Here is a 7,548-nt window from a genome sequence, read left to right as displayed (position 1 = left end):
TAATTTCTCCAAAATTGTTACTGCTGGCTGTAATTTGCCGTAAAGACTTGCTGATTTGGATTGAAATATCGACTTGATTCGTGGTGTCAGTTTTGATAATCGATTGAATAAATTGTTCTTCAACTACAAAATCTTTTTCGATTTGTTTCAAGGCCAAAAAGGTTTGAAGTTCGTTTGCATGCTGTTTGATAATAGCGATGTTTGCTTGGAATTCTGTGATCTCTTTTTCCTTCTGTTTTAGAGCAGTCAACAAATTCTGTATTTTACTGCTTTCTTTTTGTTCAGTTGCCATTAGTTCCTTCATCATATTGTTCTGAAGTTTATCAATGTGATTATTGATTCTGGTCCTGGTTTGTTTTATTTCTTCTTCAATTTCTCTTTGCCTCTTTTTTAGAGAAGTTAGATTGTCTGTCCTATTAGTTATGATTCTATTTATATTATCGACAAATTCCAGCAGGGTATCTTCGATTTCAGAAAATGCATTTGAAGTTTTAACGTTTTTCGTGAGTTCATTGATGTCGGTTAAACCTTTACAGTCGTTGTGGAACCTCACACATATCTTACAGCATGGACAGTCATGTATACTACAGAAAAGCTCGTATTTCTCATTATGTATTTTGCAGACTTGGGCGATTTGTAGAACATCGAACGGCAACTTCTTGTATTCGACGACGGAAACGCTTGGAACTGCTGTTATGTTCTTTACAATCTCCGCATAACCCTACATCACATTCAGAACACCAGAATAAGTCTTGTTTGGATATCTGACGATTATCACAAACATCACAAAGACTCCAATTACTGGCCATGATCCTGAAAAATACATGTATATAAAAGAGATGACATATACATACATTATTCTTTACAACCATCTGCTGTTAATTGAATAAGGAAATAAATAGTGTTATGGTTTTTACTTCACGTCTTGTGCAAAATGTTTCATCAATTATCAGAACGAAAACAAATAACTGTGACAGATCGAAGACTCGTTGTTCGCTTGCATAGATTTTTTTTAAAACATTAGAGGATATTAGTATTAGATGTAAAATTTTTTACAGAAACTCTAAAATAACTAATAATCAATAAAATACTCAAATTATATATTTATTAATTAGGTAGGCAAATTGTCTGTGAAAGTTCAGGGATTTGGGAATTTAAACTGCTGTGGAATCATTTATTTTCGTGGGTACCAATTTTCGTGGTTTGAGGAAAACTTTATCTTCGCAAAGTCTGCATACATTCCTTTAGAAAATTTGCAATTCGTTGAATTTTTAAAGTCGTTGTTCCCTCTTACCCACGATATCCACAAAAATTGTTATCCAAAGAATATTAATGAATTCACAGTGTTTGATAGTAGTAGTGTAGTGAAAACTAATATTTTTTTGTATAATCCTGTAGTTTCATCATCGAGTTCATATGATGTTTAAGGAAAGATATTCTTACCAATCGCAAGACAATTGAGCATTCAAAAAATGGCAGGGGGATCGAAGTGACTTACCTTACAGATTATATAATTTACTAGAATATATGTGTTTTTGAGTAGGGATCTCGATCATTATAAAGATATTTGATATGCTCAAGTGGAGGGGATGGGGATTTTCCCGATTTATTGAATTAAATCAATCTTGATAAAGACGAAATAAGAAAATATATTGCATAGGTTAAGTATCTGAGCTATTTACAAGATATTTCAAGACGCTCTAAATTTAAAGAGTCTATGTTTGACCGATTGGAAACAAGACAAAACAATGTTCAAGATACATTCTTACAGTGCAATGAGATGGGGACGGAGATGACCCCTGGGTCATACCAAATATTTCACAAAAAAATTTGCGTGTACAACATTTTCCATTTATCACGTTCTTCCAATCTTACCAAAAAGTTCAAGGTCAAAGAAAAAGTTCTTAAATGCCCATTGACTTTTTCTTAAGTATGATGTATGATCATTACATGAGACCCCCTATTCCGATTAAATGATCCAAATCGTTTCAAAATTGATTTTAAAAAAAATGTATTGGTCTGATGCACCAAAAACCCAGTTAAGGAGAGATGAAGGCCTAAACACACATTTTTCACACTATAATATTTGTGTGGCAGAAGGATGTTTTTCAACTTCGTACATTATTTGGCCTTTTTAACTTTTTTGGATTCGAATGTCATTGAGTCTTTTGTAGACGAAACGCGCGTCTGGCGTTAATACAAAATTTAATTCTGGTATTTATGATGAGTTTATTCAGTGGCTGAATTCTGTCAAAGATGTTTTGTTTTTGTTTTGAAATATCTCGATTTTGGAATTGTTTTGTTATAGAAGTATCTCCAGTAGTAAAAACTTCTGTTTTGACATAAATTATAGCTCTTCGTCTTTTTAATAAGCTTAGCATTTTCTATTATTTTTTACTCGGTCATCACTGAAGAGACATTTATTGTCGAAATGCATCTGGTGCCAAAAAATGATGACATTAATATTTTTATAATTGATATGATCATTATAAAAAATTAGACTGTTTACAAAACTTAATTTTTATCAAAATTACAAGGATTTTCTACCACAAGAAAAGAAAACCCAAGTTAAGTTGTTAAAACCTTTCAAAATTTTGGGTTCTCATGCAATGCTCTATAATTTCGTACTTCATTTGATGTCTTTTTTTTTATATTCAAGACAACACGTCTCGCGTACAAAATTTGTAGGCCTGATATCTGTAGTGAGCTTAGTTTACGGTATTGGCCTTACTAACTGATAAATTCTGTCATCGTTTCTAGTTGTTCAAATCTTTGACATTTGGTCTTAAGGTTAATATTTGTCTCAAAGTCAATCTTACCTTATTTCCTACATTTCAAATTACATAATTGTTATTATATACATTGGGTGGCAAATCCGATTAAAAAATTAAGGGGATAGAAACAGAAATGATCTTAAATAACCTGGTTTAATAAAAGCACAACATAGGATTGGTTTCAATCAGTTTTTTGTGTACCACCCCCTAATCTCTTAGAGCCCTCTTTCCCTATCACTTTCATATGTGGTAAAAAGTATTACAAACACAAGAAAATCCTATTCAGCTTGAACAGAAGATACAAAACAACAGATAATAATAAAAAAAAACCTTAAAGAGCAAACTCTAAATAAGTGTAAATGGGTGGTCATGAGCGATGGTAGGGAGGGTTGGTTGCAGTATCATAGTACTGAGAAACAACGAACAAATACAAACATGTTCTGTTGGATAGGCGAAGAAGGTTTTTAAAAGGGCACGGACAACAGATGCCAGAAACGAAAGATGCAACATGAAATAAAAATACTTTCAGATTGTCTTTCTGCCTTATTTATCTTATAGTTAAGAATATACAACGTATTTTCGCTTGAACACTAATAAACTATTATCCTTGTGCACGTTTCGAACATTAACCACATGTATGTTTGGTTAGATTTTTCATATGCTGTATATTCAGTTTCTTTCCGGATTTCAACCCTTCAAAAAAACAACATTCCCTTTGTATTTTGTTCCTTATTGAATGATAATCTGATTGGGAATTAAACCTCATCTCATTAATTTTATTTTAAAAGCATAAAAGGAAATCCTGGGAAAAGGAATAGGTCCGGTAAGGGCCGATTTTGGCCTCAAATTTCAGGTTCATCTAAAGAAATATTTTGAACACTTTTTAAACACTTAAGTGTCTATTTAAATTGATTCAATTACTTTATGTGAAAGATATTAACTGATTAAGTCATTAAAGATGCTCCGATTCAAGCTTAAATATGAAAAAATCTATCAAATATTCAAAAAATCGTCACTTTTCAAATGTTTTTTGTCAAAAAAGAAAGTGGCCGCATCCGTGTTCATCCGAGGTTCATCCTCAACCTTTATATATGTTATGTATTATCATCAAATACAACTTATATTTCAATATTATTAATGAAAACGAATGCGGTCACTTTCATTTAAGACGGGAACCGTCTTAAATTTAACTAAAATGCTAAAATTGTGAAGATTTCAGTAATTTAGCATGACTTAATGATGTTAGTACCCGATATATGTGCTTTGTATTGTCAAAAACAGACCATATTTGTGTAGCAGAAGCATTCCACTTTCCAATAAATAGCTAAAAGTTTACATTTTCACAATTTTGTAAAACTGCTATATTTTGGGGCCAAAAAAGGGTCTTACTGAACCTACTCCTTTAAAGGAAACAAACATAAGGCCAAACAAAAAAGTATGTGTGTTTACTGTCACATGCTGGAAAAACAGGGACGGTAGCTAGGGATTTTTTTTTATATATTTTTTTTACATTGAGTCCATTGGAGCAACATTGTGACTTTTACAGTGCTTAAGCAAAACTGGCCAAAAAAAACTTTAGGGTAGTGGATAAAAATTAGGATAGGTAGGGGTACAGTAAACACACATACTTTTTTCTTGTCCTTAGATGCAAAAAACACTCGGGGTAGATTTATTTGTAAGTATAATTAAACATATAACATGTTTAAGCACATATGTACGAAACGAAAGTAAAAAAAATCAAAAAGTATATCAACAAACTTTACATTTTAAAAAGTGTGGGCATTTCATTTTAGATCAAACGTGAGTGGGATGAGTGTGAATTGTGACTGTATTATACACAGAATCAATTAAACAAGTTGCATACCTGAGTACGCCTTACACAAGAGAACATTTCTTTGGAAAAGGAAGTTATACCTTCTATACATAGATTGTCACATGATTTAAATCTTTCAAATCAGGAGATATAATGTTTTGAATTTTCATGAGATTTGTTGTTGGTCTCAACGTAAGATTAAGGATCAGATGTACAGCTGGTTTATTTAAACTTTCATCTCAACTTATATTATATAGATTATGTATTCTAATTGTCAAACTATGTCCACATTCATAAATATATTTTCATATATCACATATCCAATATGTTTTTGAAGATAAATTTATTAAATACCTTTCATTTAAAAAAGTCTAAAATATAATGACAGCTGACCAATTTTTACGAATGATGAAAATAGTTTCTATAGTAAATGTTAATTTCTGTAGTATTTTAATTATTTAACTTAATGTATTATTGTTATTATCTTGCCGGTATAAATAGACAATAACTGTTTAGTGTCTTTAAATATCAGCTGTATTTGTACGAGGCTAGGAAACAAGGTGTATGCGAGCTTTTAGCTTTTTGGTACTCTCGTGTTGACTTTTCATTAAACAGTTCGTGACTAATTCATTTAATGAGGCACATCTCTCGTAATTGTCAACCATGTTGTGACGACTTAAAATTGCTAAGGGATATGGGAGCAATCATATAACTTTTAAAGGGCATTGGTTTTTTTTTGTCGCGCAAAGTTTATTTCTTCATTTGTCAACCCTTTAAAATCAATTTCAGAATTGTAAACTAGTTACCATGTTCTTACAACAACTCGTCGTCCAAACATGGGAAATGATTTATAGTTTGGGTTATTTTGATTATAGCATATACAGTTTTCATCATTTAGAAAAATAATCATAATAAAGATATCTTTAATTCAACGTAAACGATCTCGGGAGTTTTTATATGTTTCAGTAACTGAAAGTGATATTCAAACCTTTAAAATATCCACTGGTGTTTGTTAATACTTTGCAATTTTACTGCAATCAAACAGATTCAAATGACTCGAAACATTTTGTCAAAGAATAGTTTGCCATACTGTCTGAAGTATTCTGATTTTGAGTGGTAGTACGAAGCAGTTTTTTAGTCTGTCGTATACCCAATGAAAATATGAAGGGGATATGGAGTAAATGTACATGAGACAAAATTAATACTAATACATGGTAAAACCCAAATATAGAACGTTTTTATTGTTGTCCTTCATCTTCAAGTCACAATGAGTCATTCAACAATGATTAATATTTCTCATAACTGGTAGTAATTCAAGTTGACCCTTTGCATTGGTTTGAGCAGAATTTATGGTTAGATATCATGCAAAGCTACATTCCTATTTTTATGACTGTTTGTTGGTACTTTTAAATTTCACTAAAAGCGATTAATAATGAGAAAATGTCTAGAATTTCTCAACCTTTAAGCAACTGGACGTTAAGCAACTAACAATCAATCAATCTCAACCTTAACTGAGAGGAATAATTTTGAAATTTGTTTGCTTTAAGATTGTTATATCTTTTGTCAAATGAAGTTAGGGAAGGGATTTAGTGTTTCATCTGTCCATCATAAAGCTAAAGTCTATCTATCTTGTTTAATAAAATTGAGAATGGAAATGGGGAATGTGTCAAAGCGACAACAACCCGACCATAGAATAGACAACAGCTGAAGGCCACCAATGGGTCTTCAATGTAGCGAGAAACTCCCGCACCCGGAGGCGTTCTTCAGCTGGCCCCTAAACAAATATGTATACTAGTGATAATGGACGTCATAAACATATTTATTTATAACGGGTTAGAAAACAAGTTATTGCAACCTATATTAATCCCTTTCAACTTTATGGGTGCGGGTGCTGCCTTTTATCCTTCTCTTTTTCGAAATCTACAAGGATGTCTTTTACGTGCAAGAGATATGGCTATCTTTTAATACGGGTCAGTCATTGTTACAAACCACTATTGCAAACCCTCTTTCAAACCAATACAAACTTATAGCTATCATTTCAACTATTACCAGTCACAGACTTTTCAAACCAGTTCGCACTGGAAAGATGAAAAAGAGAAAAGATCTTTTTTATTATAAACTTTCCTTCGCCAATAGAGGTCTCGATGGCGTCAACTTAGGCATAATCCTTCATCATAAATTAGTTTAGTAAAAAATACCTCCTTATTTCAAAGATAAGTCTGTACCAATAATTTCTTATACCTATACCAAACCAATTGCAACTAAAATTTTCAATTACAAACACGTTTTGCAGGATCTGAATATTGACGACTTCAAATATAAACCTCTTGATTGCACCTGTACTGGTTCCAAATTCACATATCACCCTGCTGGCCACATTATAACCGGAGACCTCAATATCGTTAATAACACTTCCCTACGAAATTTGTTTTCCAAAGGTCCGAAATATCATGAGCCTAATTCCATCAATTGGAAATACAACTTCAAAATACTGATGGATTCAGTCGAGGATTATGCAAGGCAATGGGCTAAACTCAAAAGGAGACGTAAATACTATTTTCGAATGAATTAAGGCTGTGATGTCGTTAATAAAAATCCGAATTAAAAAACTTAATGCTCTATCAGTACCCATGCTACGTCAATTTTTAAAGATACAAATGTTGCAAAACACTTGTCCTACCTCCATGACAAATATGTTGTTGTCCTCGCAGATAAACCACCAAACAATATCGTTTTTGTGTGTAAATATCATTACTTAAATTGCTTGATAAATGAAGAAGGTATTGACAATTCACTTGGAAACTCAACATATACCCTCACGACGCTTACCAAAAAGGAAATCCTGAAAAAGCATAGGTCTATTCTGTGCTCCTTTGGAATTTCAACCAAAGATGTAGAATTGGATCTTCCATCACTGTATTGGATACCTAAACTACATGAGTCCCTTACAAACAATGGTAT

At 32.2% G+C, this 7,548-nt stretch overlaps 1 long non-coding RNA gene across 1 annotated transcript; it reads right to left on the bottom strand.

Annotated features, from left to right (window-relative positions):
* Positions 1–404: 404 nt before the first annotated feature.
* Positions 405–4,671, bottom strand: LOC139491958 (uncharacterized). Its single transcript, XR_011656676.1, has 2 exons — positions 4,639–4,671; positions 405–813 (listed from the first exon to the last, which is right to left on the bottom strand). It is a non-coding gene; the product is annotated as an uncharacterized lncRNA (long non-coding RNA).
* Positions 4,672–7,548: the final 2,877 nt, after the last annotated feature.

This window comes from Mytilus edulis, chromosome 10 (assembly GCF_963676685.1).
Source record: "Mytilus edulis chromosome 10, xbMytEdul2.2, whole genome shotgun sequence".
NCBI lineage: Eukaryota > Metazoa > Mollusca > Bivalvia > Mytilida > Mytilidae > Mytilus > Mytilus edulis.
The sequence above is the reverse complement of the archived record's forward strand: the minus strand, read 5'-3'. Positions and strand labels throughout refer to the sequence as shown.